The 21,199-nt window shown below is 46.5% G+C and overlaps 1 long non-coding RNA gene across 1 annotated transcript; it reads right to left on the bottom strand.

Moving 5' to 3' along the window:
* Positions 1-101: 101 nt before the first annotated feature.
* On the bottom strand, positions 102-3,549 carry LOC111771248 (uncharacterized). The gene is made up of 6 exons (XR_011434039.1): positions 3,455-3,549; positions 2,918-3,140; positions 2,217-2,330; positions 1,884-1,972; positions 1,550-1,659; positions 102-934 (listed from the first exon to the last, which is right to left on the bottom strand). It is a non-coding gene; the product is annotated as an uncharacterized lncRNA (long non-coding RNA).
* Positions 3,550-21,199: the final 17,650 nt, after the last annotated feature.

Here is a 21,199-nt window from a genome sequence, read left to right as displayed (position 1 = left end):
GTCTGAAGTTGCTGCCATTCATTAGCATCGATTTCAACCTTCAGACGCCCTCCTCCACCTTCCCTCCCACCAGGTACGCGAATCTAACCTGGAATGGCACATTTTTAAAAGAGGTTTTTTATTATGAACAATTTCAGACATATGGAAAAGTCGAGAGAAAGTGTCAAACTACCACATACACATTACCCAGCTTTAACAATTATCAATCGATAATGTATCAATTATCATGGTCCCTTTTGTATTCTCTGCAGGTCCCTGCTCCTCCCCCACCTAGTCTAGTCTGAAGAGAATCCCAGAGTCGCCTCATTAGAACAACAGACGCTCCCATCACCCAAGAAATTCCAAGGGACTTAGGAGCCCTGTGTCAGGAACCCGGTCAAAGACCAAACATCAGAACAAAAGATGCTCCTAGTGCTCCTGTCACTTAGGAAATGACAAGGATCTCAGGAGCCCTGTGCCTGCAGCCAAGCAGAGACCAATACTGAGATTTCCTCTTCTCTCATGACAACACACCCATGCGCGTCCCTCCTTGGCCTCACAGTCCGGCTCCTGCTCCCTGAAATCACTTTCCAAAATGAGCGGCCTGCCTGCAAGCCTGAGGCTCAGGCTCACCATCTCAGGGACCCCGGGCTAAGATGCCAACCCAGGAAGGGCCAAAGGGACCTCCAGGAAGGACGACGAAGGGCAGCCCCAGCGTGCCGGCTGGGCAGGAGGCCTGGAGGGTAATCAGCCGAGAGGGAGGAGAACAGAGACTCAGGAGGGGTGTGTCCAGGAGGGAAGCTGAAGCTCACAGACTTGACGTGGGACGGGACGGACCGCATGAGAAGCCGTCCTGAGAGGCCAGGAGGAGGGGACTGGAAGAGCACGTCCCTGTTTACGTGGAATCGGAGGTCATCCCCACTGTCAGACGGCAGCTCCTGGGGTAAACGCACGACTGTAGAGGGAAAGTTGGTAACATGGATCAACACCCTTAAAAAAATGGCCAAACCCTGCACCCTCACGAAAGAATCTGAAATGGAGAACTTTATGAAAAACTGTGAAGCAGCATGTTATTTATACCAGCATTAAAAAAAACAAGAAGCAGAATTGCCTTGAGTCCAACCCAAGTGCAGTAATTCCAGGACATCTGCTGGAAGGAGGATCATGAAGCCATGAAGTGACAGGCTCAACGCCAGCTGGGAGCCCACATTGTCCAGAAGGAGGACGGGAGCGGGAGACGGGGAGATCCTAACTAAATCTGCAGCTTGGTTGACAGTAGTGCGCCACTGTTCATTTCTTAGTCGTGGTGACTATGGTGGTGTGAGGGGTTCACAGAGGAAGCTGCATGAAGGAGATGGGGGAACTCCATACCAACATTGCAACTCTCCTGTAAATCTAGAACTCTTTCCAAATACAGTTTTAAGTGATATGTGTCTGTATTAGGGTTCTCCAGAGAACCAGAACCAGTAGGATGGATGGATGGATAGATTAGATAGATAGATATAGATAGATAGATAGATAGATAGATAGATAGGTGATTGATAGATATCTCTAGAAAGAGATTTATTACAAGGAATTGGCTCATGCAATTGTGGAGGCTGAGAAGTCCTATGATCTGCAGTTGGCAAGCTGGAGGCCCAAGAAAGCCAGAGAGCCGGTGGTGTGGACTCCAGGCCGAGTCTGCAGAGAGAACAGGAGAAGACTGCTGTGCCCGTCACGCAGTCAGGCAGAGAGAGAGAGGCTGAATCCTCCTTTGCTCCCCCTTTTGGTTCTGTTCAGCCCTCAGCGCACTGGATGAGGCCCACCTACCCTGGGGAGAGCCACCTGCTTTCCTCAATGCACCACTTCAAATGCTGATCTCTTGTGGAAACACCCCCATGGGCATACCCAGAAATCATGTTTACCCAGATGCCTGGGCATCCAGTGATCCAGTCAAGTGCACACGTAGAATTAACCGTCACAGTATCCAGGTGGGTATTTGCACAGCCCAGCCCTGCAAAGAGATGGACTCAAGAGGGATCACAGTATTTGCCTCTGAGGAGAACAACTGGGGAGTAGGGCTCAGGATGAGACGGAGACTTACCTTTGCACTAAATATCCTTTTGCACTGTTGTAATTTTTTTAAACATGTACACATAGCACTGCATTCAAAAAATTAAAAGTGCTTTCCACACTAGCCAGGGGGGGTCCATACAGTGTTGGTCTGGGTTCCCACCATAACTTGAAGGGAAACTCACAGTGTCCAGAGCCCTGGGTGTCCCACAAACGGCGGAGGAGGATGTCCTCCCCTTCCGCACAGGAGGAGCCCACTCAGGTGGCAGCCGCCTTGACTTCCAAATGGAACAGCACATCTACAAAAGGCAAAGTGATGGCATCTACATCGTAAAGCTGAAGAGAACCTGGGAAAAGCTTCCACAGGCAGCCCGTGCCATTGTCGCCACTGAAAACCCGGCCGATGCCAGTGTCACATCCTCCAGGAATGCTGACCGGTGAGCTGTGCTCAAGTTTGCTGCTGCCGCTGGAGCCTCTCCCACTGCCAGCTGCTTCTCTGCTGGAACCTTCACTAACCAGATCCAGGCGGCCTTCCAGGAGCCGTGACTTCTGGTGGCAACTGACCCCAGGGCTGACCGCCAGCCTCTCACAGAGGCCTCTTGTGTTAACCTGCCCGCCACTGCTCTGTGTGACACACTCTCCTCTGCTATGTGGACACCACCATCCCTGCAAACACAAGGGAGCCCACTCAGCAGGTCTGATGTGGTGGATGCTGGCCCAGAACTTGAGTGCACGTGTGGCACCATCTCCTGTGAACACCCACAGGAGGTCGCACCTCATCTCTACTCTACAGAGATATTGAAGAGATTGAAAAGGAGAGCAAGCCACTGCTGGAAAGGCTGTGACCAAAGAGAGAATTCGGGGTGGATGGACTGCTCCAGCTCACCCCGAGGCCCCACGCTGTCTGAAGGCATGCTGGTCCCCTCTGTGCCCGTCCAGCCATTTCCTACTGAGGATGGAGCCCTCAGCCTGCCACCGAAGACTGGGCCGCAGCTCCCACTGCACAGGCCGCTGAATGGGTAGGAAGAACCACTGACTGCTCTTGAGTTGCTCTTCCACAGACTCTTGAACAGAAAACGGAAATCAGGGAGATGGAAAATAAACAGCTTCTGAAAAATAAAAAAATGAAAAGTAACAGTCACAGGCACGCACAACATCCCAGGGCACTCCCAGGACATGTTCTCTGGGAGGAAGAGGGTGAGAGGGGGTTTCACGTGCAGGAAGTGCCCTGGGAGAACAGCTGTGGAAGGCCAGAGCGGGAAGCAGGACTGGGCAGAGGCAGGAGTGCAACTGCAGCCGACCCCTGGGGACCTCCAGAGCCCAAGGGCCCACCAGAGCTCTCCCCCATTGGGCGGAAATGGCCGGGCCATCGTCCCTGCCTCGGCCAGCCCCTGGACGTGCGCTGTGCTGGGCAGAGCTGAACCTGTCCAGGTGGCTCCCTGCAGCAGAGGCAATCCCTGAAGGGGGCGGCCAAGGGCAGCAGCTGGGACAACAAGCTCTTTCCCCAGAAAGGGCGACGCATCCATGTGTCCCTCACAGTAACAAAAAATGCTCATAATAACATGCAAAAATGATTATGATGCGTTCAGAGAAAAAAAAACCACAGAACAAATTTTTATCTACAGGATGCAAGCACTGGGCAAAACAAACAATGAGAACAATTTTGTCTGTGTGTATGAGGGAGACCATCACTGAGCTAACATCTGCGCCAATCTTCCTCTATGTTATGTGGGACCCCGCCGCAGCGTGGTTTAATGAGCCACGCCAGGTCTGCGCCGGGATCCGAACCTGCGAACCCCAGGCCACCAAAGCGGAGTGTGCAAACTTAATCACTACACCACCGGGCCAGCCCCAGTCAAAACAATTTTAAAAAACTTTTTCTTTTCCTAGAAAAAGGGCTAGAAGAAAATATTCCAAAATGTAAAATAGTCACTTTTTCTGGAAGTGGGACTGCACATAATTGTTGTTCTTCCTTTTACTTTTCTATACTTTTTCCAAATTTTCTTTAATTTCTAAGTAGTCAAAAATTTAAAAAGAGCATCCTCGGATCTGCTTTTGTTGTTTCTATCATTAAACTTTGATGCTGTTTCATGAATTAATTCTGTGCTTATAGAGAAGGACGAGGAATATTTAATCACTATCAAATAATGTGTAAACTTTCAGGATACTATATAAGAAAGAAATTGATCCTATAAGCCAATATACTCCCCGCCCTTTTAGGCAATCACATATTCAGCAGAAAAAAATCAGCGGCCCCAGACACTTGTTAGATCCGAATGACCTGGGTCAATTGTTTCTTGTTCTCAGCACATAAAGCTGCAGTTATGAATTTCTCCAGCAGAGGGCGCTGGTAGCTCAGCTCTAGATGGAAATCTTGGCTGCTTACCTTGCTGCTAGGTTACTGAGATGGGGAAATTGCATTGGCTTTTTAGTCCTGAGAACAAAAGTTATTTATTTAGCAGGTTATATAGCAAAGTTAGTTCAATGTCAGATCAGCTGAAGCAGGGGAGAGGAAGACGTTCATAAGTATAGTAGTCTGCTTATTATTTTTATTATTATTTTAAATAATAGAGTCGGCTGACCTGCTAGTGTGCTCCCTGATCTCAGACTGTGCCATAAAGATTGCTTCTTGGGGCTGGCCCTGTGGCCGAGTGGTTAAGTTCTCGCGCTCCGCTGTAGGCGGCCCAGTGTTTCGTTGGTTCGGATCCTGGGCGCGGACATGGCACTGCTCGTCAGACCACGCTGAGGCAGCGTCCCACATGCCACGACTAGAAGGACCCACAACGAAGAATATACAACTATGTACCGGGGGGCTTTGGGGAGAAAAAGGAAAAAAGTAAAATCTTTAAAAAAAAAAAAAAAAGATTGCTTCTTGATGTTTTATTCCCGGGGCTATAATCAGAGGGAAGGCTCTATGTCAGGATTTCTCAAGCTTGGCGCTATGGACATTTTGGGCCAGATAATCCTTTGTTGGGGACTGTCCTGTGCATTGCAGAATGTTTAGCAGCATCCCTGGCCTCTACCTGCTAGATGCCATTAGCATCCTCCCCCCAAGTTGTGACAACCACAATTGTCTCCTGACATTGCCAAATGTCCCCGAGGGAAGGAGGGACAAAATCACCTCCATTCCCACTGCCCTAGATAATTATCTGGGCCGGGTGGTTTCTTAGTTAAACGTCGCACAGGTGGAGGAGATGAGGCCAGGAAGTGCTTTCCATCCTGCCTCGGCCTGTTCGAGTTAAAAGGCAGCGTTTACTGCGAGCATCCAGGCACTGGAACTCAGGTGGCTGCTTCTGTGCTAGACCAGGTCCCGCTCAGAGCCGAGCTCAGCACCTTCAACCTTCCCCCATAATTCAACTCTCAGGAAGCTTCAAAGAGAAAGGGAAATGTTCCTGAAGGTGTGCTGAAGAGATGAAGAAGAGAAGCCTCTTTCCCGCTCTTGACCCCCAAATTCCTTTACCAGGCCCCCAGCTCACCCTGCACCCCTCCCAAGACACTGTTTTCCTCCAGCATGCCCCATCCTAAGACACTTATCAGAATGTTTCCCCAATCAAGCACGCGTTTTTGCTAACAAGGACAATTTTTCTCCATGTTGTTACATCTTTGCTCATCTCATTTTCATAGACAAGGACACCCAGAAATAAACCCACACATCTACGGTCAATTAACTTACAACAAAGGAGCCAAGAATATACAATGGGGAAAGGACAGTCTCTTCAATAAATGGTGTTAGGAAAACTGGACAGCCACATGTAAAAAGCATTGGATCACAATATGTTTATAGCTGACATTATATAACACCATAGAACGCTAACAATGGCTGCTTTTGTTTTTATGAGAGAACCACTATGCAGTCACCTAATAAAATTTCGTAGAGAGAAGCACTCCAGGAAATAAGAAATACGCATGAGGGTTCTTGTCATTAAAGAGTTTCCAAGAATAGACTGAAGTGCCGGACTACCTGCTGTCTTTCCTTTGGTAGCTCAGACACAACCATCAGTGATTGTCCAAATTTCCTCCCGGAAACATGCATAGCAGAATCATCTGGAATGTCTCAGACCGGACCTGCTGAAGCAGAATCTCTGGGTTTGGAGGAACGCAGGAATTTGCAATTTTAGCAAGTTCTCCCATTGATTCTTATGCGTTATATCAACACTAAGAATAACATGTATCTCCTTTCATCGTGCTCTGTGTGCTCCTTCAGGAAGTGACCGAGTAGAAAGTCTCCCTGTACAGCAGAGACACGTTCACATTTAATAACCCTCCGCCAACTTTGTGTTTGTTTTGTCTGGTCCTAAAGTTGCTTTTAATAAGGGGGTAGTTATCCTAGTCCATTGAGCTTATTTGTTTGTTTTTTAAATGATGCTCTGATTGCTCAGACAGGCTGGGTTTCTATTGCCCTTGGCATCCTCCCAGAGAATTTTAGTGCCGATAAGAAAATGTGTCTATCACTCTCCTTACTTTCCTCTTCCATTTTTTTTTTTTTTTTGAAGATTATCCCTGAGCCAACATCTGCTGCCAATCCTCCTCTTTTTTGCTGAGGAAGACTGGCTCTGAGCTAATATCTGTGCCCATCTTCCTCTACTTTATATGTGGGACGCCTGCCACAGCATGGTTTGACAAGCGGTATGTAGGTCTGCGCCCAGGATCCGAACCAGCAAACCCAGGCTGCCGAAGCGGAATGTGCAAACCTAACTGCTGTGCCACTGGGCTGGCGCCTTATCTCTTCCAATTTTTGAGCATGACATCGTAGGAGGTCCCCAACTGTAGACGTCTGAAACTCGGAGTCACACAGAGATGCATGAGTTTGGACCCTGGCTAGATTTCAAGGGCAACAGAAGAATCTCAAAAGGAAAATTCCAGAAGAGGATCTTCCCCCCAGGACACTCTGAGGATGAGGGCAGGCTACAGAAGTCGATTTCAAGAACAATGAGAAACCAGTTGAGGTTCTTTCTAGAAGTGTTGTATTCACGGCCATTCAAATGAGAGGGAGGGCCGCTACCTCCTTGCTTAAGCTCCGGAAGGAGCGGGGATCTGGAAGGAGGATCTTGGGGGAGGTGAGGATGCCTTGAAGATGAGCTCTATTCTTAAGTGTAGTCTAGAGCACCCAAAATAAGACACTTGCATTGTGAAAAGTGATTTGAGTGGAGGCGTATTAAAATAGAGCCCGAGGAACCATTTCAGAGGAATTGCCTTGCACGTCTTTTTTTCTTTATCTTCCAAACTGGACCAAACCGCCAACATTCCAAGAAGTCAGTAAGGACAAGAATACCCTGTATGTAAGGACTGATAAACTGGACTTTGCTCTGATGAGCGAATCTCAACCGATCTACAAAGTACAAACCTAGCCTGACCTCTTCTAGCACCAATGACCTCTTCCTTAATACAACTCACCTCATCCTCCCCTTTTCCCATAAAAACCCTAAGCCCCTTTCCTGGAATCGGAACACATTTTGGGTTTCTACTTGAATCTGTGTCCCCCAAATTACAATTCTAATTGCCCAAATAAACATCTGCCGTTTAACTTGTAGCGGATTTTTCCCTGGTCGACAGTATAGAGCCTCATTAATAACAAGAGTAGTTTAAATTCTACTCAACTCCAATGAGTTTTTTGGTGTGTGTCAGAAGTTGTCCACCAGTCCAGTACGCAGAGCGCCCGCCTTCCCCCAGAGGGAAGATCAGTGGAGATAGACAGCCTGGGGACCACACTCCAGCTCTGCCACGCCATCCTGCCTGCTCTACCCAGTGGGTCCCAACCTTCACCAAAGAAGCGCCACGCTCCTCTGTTTTATGCTGGGCTTCCACATAACGTTTCAATTCATAAAAGTATCCTTCTCCTTTAAATTTTCTTTCTTTTTTTTTTTTTTTTGAGGAAGATTAGCCCTGAGCTAACTACTGCCAGTCCTCCTCTTTTTTGCTGAGGAAGACTGGCCCTGAGCTAACATCCGTGCCCATCTGCCTCTACTTTATATGTGGGACACCTACCACAGCCTGGTGTGCCAAGCGGTGCCATGTCCGCACCCGGGATTCAAACCGGCGAGCCCCGGGCCACTGAGAAGTGGAACGTGCGAACTTAACCGCTGTGCCATCAGGCTGGCCCCTAAATTTTCTATCAAAGGTTTGAAAACCATTGTGTATAAGGCTCCCTAATGTCAAACACCGTAGGCCAAGAAAAAGGAAGACCCGCCCAAGAGTCACAGAGCAGGTGTAGGATGTATTTGTTTCCTGTTGCTGCTGTAACATATAACCATAAACTTGGTGGCTTAGACAACTCAAATGTATGACCCACAGTTCCAGAGGTCAGATGTCCAACATGGGTTTCACTGGACTAAAACCAAGGTGTTGGCAAGATTGTGTTCCTTCTGGAAGCTCTAGGGGAGAACCTATTTCACTGCCTTTTCCAGATTCTAGGGGCCACCCACATTCTTTGGCTTGTGACTCCAGCCAACAGTCTCATCGCTCCGACCTCCACTTCCTTCATCGCATCTCCTTCTCTGGCTCTGACTTTCCCACCTCCCTCTTATGAAGACATTTGTGATTACATTGGGCCTACCTGGATAATCCAGGAATATCTTCCCATCTCACAATTCTAAACGCATCCACGTATGCAAAGTCCTTTTTGCCACGTAAGGCATCATATTCACAGGTTTTGGGAATTAGGACATGGACATCTCTGGGGGGCCTTTATTCTACCTACTGCATAGGACCAGAACCCAGTTCTGTTGACTCCCAGCCCAGGTACCCCTACAGCTCAGGTCCTCACTCCCCATCCATCCTCTTGGGCTCCTCAGAGTTCAAGGTCATCCCTGAGGCTCAGAGACAGCAGTTGAGCTGTACAGCAGCAAAGGATTTCCTCTTGAAGTTGTGGTTCATCATTGTGCACACCCAATATACCCCTGGTACTTCATACCCCTCCCCCCAATATTACCTAAGTCCTTAGAAGGAAGTGGTGTGCCCCTTAGTGAATCCTTGGTGGTCCGCTGAAAAGGGTTAGGAAGTAGGCTCTTCAGCCAGGAATGAAAATAGTACTGCTTACCTCCTGGTGTACCTCTTGAGAACTAGGATGAGAAGACGAGGGAAGAGATGCGAGCTGAGCTGATGGCATCGGTAGGTCCGTGTGAGGCCAGGACAAAGGAAGTGTGCTCACGGGAACAGTAAAGGACTGGCACCTGGCACTGCCCAGCAGAGAAGTCACCTCGACTAATCACTCAGAGCCCCCTAAGCCAAGAAGGGTTGACTGGAGAAGAAATAGAAGGGAGCTCTGCCCAGAAAACACACCAGGAATCCTACAGGCCTCCGTGCATTTGCCAGGGTCCCTCTCCCCCCCGCTGTAGGAATGACAAAATTCCAAAGGTGTTACCATTTTCTACCACAACAAGCTGGCACGAGGAAGGCTGCGGGCCTCGGAGAGGAGGAGCCAGGAGGGAGAAGGGTGACAGGAGGGTGTTAACTGGGATCGAAGAACCAAACCTCAGCCCCACCTCCCCAGCACCGAGTGGACGAACAGGAGTAACCGGGAGCCAAAGGCCGGATCTTCCTGACAGCGCGGAGAAATCCAGCCAGGAGAGGTTTAATGATAGCTGGGGACGAATGATGAGGATTCTTCAAACGAAGACAAATAATCTTCTCTTATCTGGGAGAGGGATAATCATTAACTAAGAGAGGTCATCTTCAGTTTGATCTCAGGAGAGAAACTGGCAGGTTCAGAGGGTCGGCTTCACGGGCGTGTGACAGGCAGTCCCCCAGGGCCCCATGCCCAGAAAGACCTCATATGTAGTTTATTGCTGTGCTGTCACCATCTTGAATTTATTCACCATCTTCGAACAAGAGGCCCCACATTTTCACTTTGCACTGGGCCCAACAAACCACGTGGCTGGTCTACAGGTATATCATACACGTGTTTGTATAGGACTAAGGATTAAGAAGACAAAATGCTCAGGGTCTCCACCTACAAGGTGGGTATCTAATCTAGTCACTTAGACAAAACTCAGCAGAGAATTCTCTGCCACCCTCCTCCCACTCCCCACATACACAAGCACACACCTAGAATCCCAGGCTTCCCTTTGGCACTACTGACCACGCCAAACTGCAGTTTCAAGCGTGCAGATGGGACCAGGCCATCATCTAGGGATGCTGAAGCGTATTTCATCACATTTCAGGGAAATAATGTAATACTCAGCTGATAGGTCATACGCATTTCCACCACAGCTCAGTGAATTCAAGAGAAGAGCTGAATTTCAAAATGAGTTTGAACATTTGGAACTTCAGTTCTTTAACAGACTCAGTCACCACCATCAGAACAAGATTTTATAAAACAAAAAGGAAAAGGAAAACAACACTGCAAAAAAAAGTGAAGGAAAATTTCCTTATAAGGTGGTTGTGAGGTTTAAGTGAGATGTCCTTAACAGATCGTCTAGAACAACACTGCATGTAGTAGCTGCTAAATAAATAAATGTTCATTCCTTTTTTCTTTTCCAAAACCCTCTTTGTATACTCTTCTTTTCTTCCAATCTTGCCAAGTAAATTACAGCCTTAAGCATCACCTGCCCCTCTGTTACCTAATGTTATAGATGGAATCGTGTCCCCCCTTCACATTCATATGCTGAAGTCCTAAACTCTAGTACCTCAAATGTATTTGGAGATAGAGCCTTCAAAGAGGTAATTATGACAAAATAAGGTCATTGGGATGGGCCCTAAACCAATATGATTGGTTACCTTATAAGAAGAGGAGAGTGTGACACAGACAGGTATGGGAGGAAGACCATATGAAGACAGAGGGAGAAGATGGCCATCGACAAGCCAAGGAGAGAGGACTCAGAATGAACCAACCCTGCCCACACCTTGATCTTGCACTTCCGGCGTCCAGAATTGTGAGAAAATAAATTCCTGTTGTTTAAATTGTTAACACCCAGTCTGTGGTTCTCTGTTTTGGCAGCCCAAGCAGGATAACACACCTAACATCATCAGAATTCTGGTTCTTGGATAGAGGCAAGCCTACGGTGCCAAGAATAATGAAGCTTTTTTTTTTTTTTTATCAGAAAATGCCTTAAAGAGGGTAGCGCTGCTCCTTAGGAACCTGGTGCCTAGACACTTTGCACGGGTACTCAGCTGGTGTTTCTTCTTCTGGGGACACATTGCCTCTGTGTACACAGAAGCCACTGTACTCTGCAGAAGGAAGGAGGGTGTGAGTTTGGGTGTCGTCGGTCAGTCATGCCAGCCCAACGCACCAAAATGTTCACATACTTCTGGGCCCTGTTCCAACCTCAAGAGAAGACTTTTCTTAGTCTTAATACAAGCCCTGAGCAGCAAAGCACACACGGAGTCAGCCTTCTGCCCAAGGCCCAGGCTGAATTAGCACCCAAATTCTGAGTAATCTTCTGGTCTAATGGCTTTACTTGTGTTCCCTAAGGAAATTTCAGGCCAAGAGCTGGAAATGGAGGATGTGTCTTACCATTTAGGTACTTCTAATTCCTGGGGAATTAATTATGAGGTGCCATGAAATTGGGACCAAGGTAGGAATGACCAGGAGACCTTAAGACACCATTCCTAACAACCACCACTTCCGCAAAGTTTTCTCATTGCCCACACCGTGTTAAGCACCCGACATTTTTCTCCCAAGAAAGATTTCAGTAACACAGAGGAAGGAGCCTGCATTGAGAAAAGCACCAAGAGTTGGGTCTACGTATTCTGGGTGTCAGGGAAAGAGTTTTTCCAGGTGATCAGCCACTTTGTCCATCACCACATCAATTGCTTCTCACTGGATATGCACCTATGTACCTGGATCCTCAGGTACATAATGACTCCTTTCTCCTGAACCCTCTCCAACATATATTATTTAATAATAATATAGTTTTTAATTAACTTATTTACTTATACCCTGTCTTGTTCTGAAAAGTATTTAAGGCAACTCATAGACAGATATACTGCATATGGCAAAAGGGCATTCACTGATTCAAACATAAGCAGCAGGAAACAAAATCCTTTGTGTTTACCTGTATCCACAATTTCTAGAGCTCTTCATTTCTTCCTGTGGGTTCAGGTTACTATCTGGTGTGATTTAATTTTAGCCTAGAGGACTTCCTTTACGTATTCATACAGGGAAATTCTGCCAGTAACAAATTCTCTCAGGGTTTTGGGGGTAATATCTGGGAATATGTTTATTTCACCTTCATTTTAATTAATAGTTTCATTGGATATAGACATCTTGGTTGACATTTGTTTTCTATTTGAGCATTTTGAGTATGTGGTCCCACACCTGTGGTCTCCATTGGATGTCAGCCATTAACAATATTAGTGTATTGTATATGGTGAATTGTTTTCCTCTTCCTATTTTCAGGATTTCTTCTTTGTCTCTTTCTTTCAGTAGTTTGATTACGATGCGTCTAGATGTGGTTCTTTCTGTGTTTATTGTATGGGAATTCATTGAGCTTTGGGGTCTATGGATTAATGTTATTCATCAGATTTGGAAATTTTCAGTCATTATTTATTCAAACATCTTCCATTCTTTTCTCTTTCTTCTCTCTTTTGGAGACTCCCATTACGTGTATTTTGGTATGCTTAATATTTTCCTGTGTCTCTAAAGCTCTGTCTTTCTTCAATCTTTTTTCCTCTGTGTTGTTCAGATTGTATAATAGCTAATGATTTATCTTCATGTTCACTGATTCTTTCTTCTGCTGTCTCACATCTGCTCTTGAACCCACTAGTGAATTTTTCACTTTGGTTATTGTACTTTTCAACTCCAGTATTTCCATTTGGTTTCTTTTTATAGTTTTAATTTCTTTATTGAGATTCCATATTTATTGAGACGTTGTCATCATTTTTCTTTAATTTTTAAAATACGGTTCCCATTAGTTCTTTGAATCTTTTTTTTTAAGGTATGCTTTTTTTTTGGCAAGAGAGATTGGCCCTGAGCTAACATCTGTTGCCAATCTTCCTCTTTTTTTTCCTCTCCCTAAAATCCTAGTACATAGTTGTATATCCCAGTTGTGAGTCATTGTAGTTCTTCCGTGTGTGATGCCATCACAGCATGGCTTGATGAGCAGTGTGTAGGTCCGTAACCAGGATCTGAACCAGCAAACCCAGGCTGCTGAAGTGGAGTGTGTGAACTTAACCACTGTGCTACCAGGCCAGCCCCGTGAATCTGTTTACAACAGCTCTTTTGAAGCCTTCATCTGCTGACTTCAACCTCTGGACCCATTCAGAGTCAATTTCTATTTACTGCTTTTTTTTTTCTGAGTATGGGTCACACTTTGCTATCTGTTTGCACGTCTTGTAAATTTTTTTTTTTAGTGACAACTGGATGTTTCAGATAATATTAATTTTAGGTCATATTTTAGTAACTTTGGATTCTGATTTCTTTTCCCAAGGGCTTTATTTTAAACTTGCCCGCACTTGAACTGCAGAATCTCTCCTCCCCACAGTGTGTAGCTACTGACGTCTCTGCTTGGGTTTTTTATTCCTATTGTTATTTTTCAGCCTGATTTCCTAGGGTTTGCCCCATGCCTGTGCAGCTTAATGGTCAGCCAATGAATTTGGGCAAAAGTTTTCTCAAATACCACAAGCCTGTAAAGCTTCCACTTCTGCACGTAGACATGTGTGAGGTTGGGGGAGGGCATCTGAAGTTCGGCCATTGTGAAGTTGGCCTGGGTTCTCACTTTCTAGTGGGCTCTCTTGGGTCTCCGCTGCACAGGTTCATAGTTTCCCAGTCAGTGGGGATGTGCGGAGAGCCCATCTCAGCCCTTCTATGGCTCTCCCATTCCAAGGTTTTCTCTTAAATTTATGGCTGATTCGACCAGGAGCACAGTCTACAGAGTTGTGAGTTTTCCCCACGCATTTCCTGCCGAGTTCTCTGTTGTTGTCAACACTGTGGGTTTCTGCCCTCCGCCCAAAACTGACCTGCCCACTTTGGAAAGCAAACTTGACTTTTTTTCTGGGCAGGCCCTTGCTGATAAAACTGTGGACAGAACCGGGGAAGAGGGTGAGGACAGAAGCAGACGGGACGAAAAAGCCACAGACCCAACTCTTCTTGCCTGAAACTCTAACTGTTTTCCATGAGTTAACGCTTCTCAATTTGTTGTCTGCCTTTGGCCAATTTCCAGGGCCCAGAAATGGCTGCTTTTGACAATTTTGTACAGTTTTATACTTGTCTTAGGGGAGAGAATTTACTGGACCTTTTCATGCTGCCATAGCTGCAAGTTTGGCCTCCGAAGTGCATTTTTTAAAACTGTAAATGTGATGGGGGCACGAATTGCCCAGTTGTCTACTGTCTCTACCACCCCTGTGGTCCCACACTTGTTTTGCTTCATTAACTTAAATTACCCACCTGACCCTGAAGCACTTGAGCTTATGAATTATGGTCCACAGGGGTGACACCTTGATAATGTCCTAAAAGTGTAACGGAATGTGCCAAATAGTGCTAATCCTTCCACAAACATCTGCCTTATTAAAAGGCCCGTGTGGGGCCAGCCCTGTGGGGTAGCAGTTAAGTTTGCACATTCTGCTTCGGGGGCCCAGGGTTCGCCAGTTTGGATCCCGGACGTAGACCTAGCATTGCTCATCAAGCCTCATTGTGGCAGGCGTCCCACATATAAAGTAGAGGAAGATAGGCATGGATGTTTGCTCAGGGCCAGTCTTCCTCAAAAAAAAAAAAAAATTTACAAGGTCTGTGTGTCAGATCCTCTCAGATAGGAAAGCCTTCAAGAGAAGGTCTTTGCCTTCAAGGCCCCTAAAATCCCGGCGCAGACAAGGAGCATGGCTACAAATAACCCACAATGCAATGCCTGGAGTCTACGATATCACAAGAACATTCTCTGTAGACTGGGAAGGACAAGAAAAGATTTCTTAAGCTGATGACGAGCAGACCGTTTCCATGGTTTGGCAAGTTTCTCTTCAGTGACTAAATATTACTTAGGTACTTTTACTTGGGTACTTGGAATGGAATTGCTTGAGCTGGAGAGAATAAACTGGTGCACCCTAATACAGAGAGAAGAATCTGAGGTGCAAACACTCAGGTTCTAGCCCCAGCTCTGCAACTGCCCAGCTGTGAGATTTGGGGCCGATTATCTACTATTTTGAGAAAACCGTTTCTGCCTCTGTAGAACAAGGAAGAGGTGGGGAAGGGGAAATCATTTTTAGTTCAAATGCTCTGTGGTTCTGAGGGAGAAGGAGGTAGCCTTTTTCCTACAGTCTCTAGAAGATATGATTATTTTTGTTCCCATGTATGATAAGGACTGGTCACCAGATTTGCCCAAAGCAATAATCCCCAGAGTGGTTAAGCAGGGTTCCTGAATATTTTTGAGTTTATTTTAGTAAAATGTTTTGAAAACCTGATGCAAGTGATGACATCTTTATCCGGGGAGTAAAAAGCACATACTCCTACACACAAAATGTTACATGTAATCTCAGGGAATTGACACAGCCCTGGAAGGCCAGGTTAAGGACTCCCAAGAGAAAACAATGAAAAAGAGACGGAGATGAGCTGTACATTCTTGAACTCAGCCCTGGCTGTTGTAGACCTCCCATTCTTTTTAAAAGTCAGAGGAAAACAAAAGTGAAGGCGTGAATTAAAAACTAACCTAGAAAAATCTATTATAGAAAACGGAAACTGTTCATTGCTGAGAAAGGCGGACACGAGAATAAGAAAACCTCGCTCTTCACAGAATCCCAGGCCCGAAGGAGGAATGGAAAATGAAAGGCATTAATATTTATCATAGCCAAAGAAGGCAAAACTGCAGGAAATGATTAGCAAGGCTGCAACAGCAATTAGAACCAAAGACAGGAAGCTGCAACGGGAGGCACATCTCATTAGTTAATTTGAATGCAAGACCGCGAGGGGGGCTATTTCCGCTGGATGGCTCAGGGGAACCTTTGATCCTTCCATAGAAAGAGCACTCGGAGATCGTCTGGAGTTATTCTTCTCTCTCCTGCCCCTTCTTTTCGCCCTCTCCCTTTGGGAAAATGGAGAAGGAATTCAGCTAGGCTAAGGGAGCATTTTTTATCTGAACTCCTAGAACACTTCTGTTTGGTGTTCATTTTGAAATCAAGATTAGGTCATTTTACGGAGAACCAGCCCAAAGACGAAGGTGTCAATGTGGCGGACAGACACCTACACTGAGAAGAGGAACAGCAGAGCCCAGGGGCCAATATGGCCTTTGATTTCATGCTTAATGCTGCTCATCCTGCTCAGAGCTGGAGGACTGCCAGGTCAGAGGTTACCGAGCACCCTCGGCAGGGACTCCCGAATCCCACAGAGTCACAAGCAACACTGCCATTATCTGCTGCCAGTACTACTGCGGTGTTACGAGCTCCCAGGTCACTTAGGGAGAAGGGTATCAGGCACAGAAGGACGAGATCCACGGCGCAGAAGGACTTGGGTTCGAAAGACAAAATGCAGCGCTCTGTTCCTTCTCCTCTGCACTTTTTCCTGTCTGGAAGTCAGCATCCACGTGCAGTTTGAATTGCCTTGTGGTGAGGACCATGCCACACAGGGAGAGCTCCTCAGGGGGTTTCCATGTCACTCGTGTTTTATTCTCCAAAGGCATGATTTTCTGACCAAACACAAAGGAATCAGTCAACTTTAGGCAGCTCCCTCTGAAGCGTTAGAACCACTGCGTTTTGGACATGGCAGCAAAGACCACTCATGTTCATCGTTTCCTTCCACTTTCTTTGTCTGTGTTTTCTTTTCCACCAGTCACTTACAGGGTGATCAACAGTAAGGTGAAATAAAGATTCTCTCAACATTGCCCTGTGTTCCCCGAATTCCACATTTACCCATCCAGCTGCCCGAAGCTCCATGTGCATGTCTAACCAGGCATCATCAATTTGACTCGTCCAAAGCAGAACTCTCGATTCTCGCCCCCAAACCTGCTCCTGCACCAAGTGTTCCTAAGGGAAGAGCTTGGGAGTATCCTAATTCCTCTTATTGTCCCCCATGCCACATCCAATCCATGTCCCCCGACAAATTCTGGGCTCTAACTTCAGGATCTGACCACATTTCACTGTTCCTACTGCAACACTGGGGGCCAGGCCACCTGGAAAGATGAAAGGGCTTCCTTACTGTCCCCCTTACTCTCTACATGGCAACAGTGGTCCTTTGAATGCTGAGTCAGATCCTAATATCTCAGGTTCAAAATCCTCCGAATGCATTCCATCTCTCTCTGAATTTAATCAGTCCTTGCTGTAGCATGTGAGGCTGTGTTCCTGGCTGCCTTTCTGACGCCCTCTCCCTCACTCCCTGCTCTCCAGCCCTCCAGCCTCCATGCTGTTTCCAGAGCACTCCAAGCTCACTCCTACCTCAGGACATTTGCACACACTGTTCCCCCTGCCTGGAGAGCTCTCTCTGTATCCCCGATATCTGCAAGGCTCACCTCCTCACTTGCTTCTCTGCTCAGTTGTCAACTCATCAGAGAGGGCTTCCTGGCCACGCTGTCTAAAACAACAGCACATCTTTCTCTCTCCCTCAACCTTCTTTACTTTTCTTCATAGCACATATCATTACCTGACATCACTATATATCCTTTGTGTTTAAAAAAATTTATCTTTCTGAGTAGGAATTTTTGTCTTGTTCTCCCCTATTTCCCTAGGACCTAAATGTATCTGGCATATAAAAGACAGTAAATAAATATTTTTGAATGAATGTTATTGGTCATCCTGCCTAGATGGGTGTATAATGGTATTAACTATTTTCTTTTTTATAGTGAAATGTCACACACACAAAAGAGCATATGATGTATATGTACAACTTAAAGAATAAGAATAAGTAGATACCCACATATTACCAGGAAGTGTGCTGACAATATCTTCTAAGGTACCAAAATAGATTTTTATACCAAGTCCACGTACTAAATTCTTTCACATTATGTGTCGCTTAGAACTCTCTTTGATGGAAGTACCAAAAAGCAAACTCAAACTGGCTTAAACAACAAGGAAATGTATTGTATAAAGTCGCGCACACACACAAAAAGCCAGAGGTAGGGGGAGCTTTAGGCAAACGTTGATCCAGTGGTTAGAGGATGTCACCAAAGTATCATTTCGATCCTTCTCTCCATCCTGCCTTCCTTGGTAGCAGCCTCACGCTCGGGCTGACTCATTAATGGTGGCAAGATGGCTTCTGATAGATCCAGGCTATATGCTACTTCTTCCATGACAAAGAGCTTCTAGACAAAGAGTGTGCACCTTTACCATAGCATCATGAGCTAGGGATGCTGGGAGAACTCTGACTGGACTTGCTTGGGTCCTCTACTCACCTCTGGACCCATCACACACCCAGGGGAATGCAGCATGCTGATTGCCTTAGCTGAGCTCAATGGAGAGAGAAACACACAGATCCCCAAATAGAAAATAGGCACTGTGGCAAAGGCGGTAATGCAAGCTGGGGTGGCATTCACAAACGTCCACTGTGCCCCTACTCGCCAAGGAGCTCCTGATACCTGTAGTTCAGAGCCGATTTTATCTAGTTGTAGATACAGTCTGACAAGTTTGGTGTCTGCTCTCCCAGCCCACAGCAAGTGGGAGAGCACTTGGAACAGACAGATTGACAAAAACAGGCAAAGGCACCAAGTAGACACAAGATTCCAAAGACGACCATTTAACCACAAGGTCAAAAAGACCAAGGCCGTGGCTCATTGATGATATCACTGAATTACACCTCAGTCTAACAGTAATATTACGATGACCCTGAGGAATAAAACAGTTAAGCTGTATCCACTGGAGAACATTTAGGAAGAAAAAAGGATGCTTTGTGGATTTTGAAGAGATTCCATCAAACGTGAACCATTACAATGGTGACATTCAAAGAGATAAGTTTCAGTTCTCCCAAACGATACCAACCAAATGAGCCACTGTTAGCTATAATTATAAAAATTATAGTGAGATGAAAAACCATCCTTTCCATGGTTTCAGGGAATTCCTACCTATTACAGACCTATTATTAAAAGAAAATTATAACAATTTAAGGCTTTTTCATAAAGAGCAATAAGTAGTCCCTTTCAACCTCAAAAGTTAAAAAGGGGAACTTAAGTCTGAGGTTGCTGGATTTCCCGCTTCTCGGAAGAAGTATGTTGGAGCTAGATACATATTCAATACTTACTGAGAACGTGAACTTTTTTTCTTTTTTCTTTTTTTTTTTTTAGCTTGAACGGTCCTGAGAGCATTTTGAGCAAGAGGCAGAGGGTAGCACGACTCATGGTCTTGCACATGGAACAATCACGATACAAACTAGTGAAGTAACTCACTTCTGGGGAGCGCTGAGTCCACGCTGCAGTAGAACTGCTGATATTGGTCCATCTCTAAATTGTGTGGGGCTGTTGATTGTTTTAAGGGACTAAAGACAAAAAAGAGAGGAATCAAGGTCAGAGACTGAGTAAGAGATGAGATTCCATCTGGGGACTCCACATGGGGGATTTTGTTCAATTTTTAAAATCAGTTTTGCACCCCAGAGTCCATAATTTCTTTTTCAATCTTGTAAAGTAGAAACAGCAGACAGTCCACAAAGTGATATAATCTGAGGGCCACTTAGGAAAGGCCTATGCTCTAAATTCTTTCTCTACCACCATCGCGAAATTCCACCCACAGAGATTACTGGGGGAAGAACAGGTATTTCTCCATCTTCAGGGGCCCCCTAAAAAATAGCATATATTCCTGAGAGACAGAAGGCCCTGGGCGATGAGCAACAAGCTGGGCAGCTGTGAAAAGGAGAAGGTGTGTGGGATCGGGGAACTGAAATCGAGAGCCGAGTGTTACACTGGCTTATTTCTCTTACCTTAATCCAACCTCACTTGCAGTCGTCCTTCATGCTCGACCCTTCTGAGTCTTTTTTTCCTGATCTGGAATAGTCCACTTAAGCTCTTGTCATCTCAGAGAAGCCCTTCAGTCTCCAATCCTGGCCTCCCCCTCCTGGGCCTTGTTCCAGCTCCCCTGACAGGTGCGCCTCAACACACCTGTGAGTCTGCTCAGGCTGCCATCACACAGCACCACAGGCCGAGGGGCGTGAGCAACAGAAATGCATTTTCCTACCGTTCTGGAGGCTGGAGGTCTGAGATCACGTGTGGGCAGGGCTGGTTTCTGGTGAGGCCTCGCTCCTTGGCTTGTAGACGGCGGTCTTCACATGGTCTTCCACGTGTCTGTGTCCTAATATCCTCTTTGTATAATAACACCAGTCAGATTAGATCAGGGCCACCCTAATAACCTCATTTTAATTTATTTGCCTCTTTAAAGACCCTACCTCCAAATACAGTGGCATTCTCAAGTCCTGGGGGTTAGGGCGTCAATATATGAATTTGTGTGGGGACACCATTCAGCCATAACCATACCTGACTTTAAAGAGTCCCCTCTAGGCCCTTGGTTCCTTTCCTGAAACACTGCCCCTCGATCCATTTCAAATGCATCATAGCAGGTTCTCTGCGGCAGGATTTTCTAGTCTGTAGCCATCCTGAAAAACATTCGGCAGGACACGGTGCATTTAAATGTGGAGGCCAACCCCTCAGGCAACTTGTTGGGGGGCTGGTTGGTTTTGTCAGAATTACAATTGGGGTCCGTATGGGGTACCTCAAATTGCCCATGGGACCACTCAGTCTGGATTGGGCCTCTTTGGTGATGGGCACACTCTGATTTTCTGAGAAGCCTAGATCCAGGCGGAGAGTGGCCTCCCGCCAGCCACTGCCAGCCAGGGCTGCCAACTGGAAACTACAGCATTCCAGACCTAAAGGAAAAAATGGCACCGCCACCGAAATAAAACCCAAAGGCCTCATTTCCTCTCCTGGTTGAATCCCAGGGATTATGGAAATCCAGAAGCTGGCAGCATCGGCCCAGATCTGTGATCAAGGCAATCCCTCCGGCTCCGTTTCAGGTTTCATCACGCAGGCTGCATACCTGGCCGAAAGGAGGCCCCTTGGTCAGGGTTTGCCCTGAGTCATTTCGGGCTCCGGTCTCCACAGACTGTAGGTATTCTTGGAATGGGTCACTCTGAGGCCACTGTGAGGAGCCCCTCGGGGCTTCAGCCCTCCCTTTTTCACCCCGATCCTCCTCCCCTGACACCCCACCCCATCCCCCACCCCACCCCCCTCACCACTGGGCTGGTTTCAGGGTCCAGAAAGAACAAGGTAAATTCTACGCATTATTCCCTCCACTCAGTGGCTACAGCCACTGTCCAACGCCCGGAGAATTCAGGACT

This window comes from Equus caballus, chromosome 29, assembly GCF_041296265.1.
Source record: "Equus caballus isolate H_3958 breed thoroughbred chromosome 29, TB-T2T, whole genome shotgun sequence".
Classification (NCBI taxonomy): domain Eukaryota; kingdom Metazoa; phylum Chordata; class Mammalia; order Perissodactyla; family Equidae; genus Equus; species Equus caballus.
This window is presented reverse-complemented; position numbering and strand designations above follow the sequence as displayed.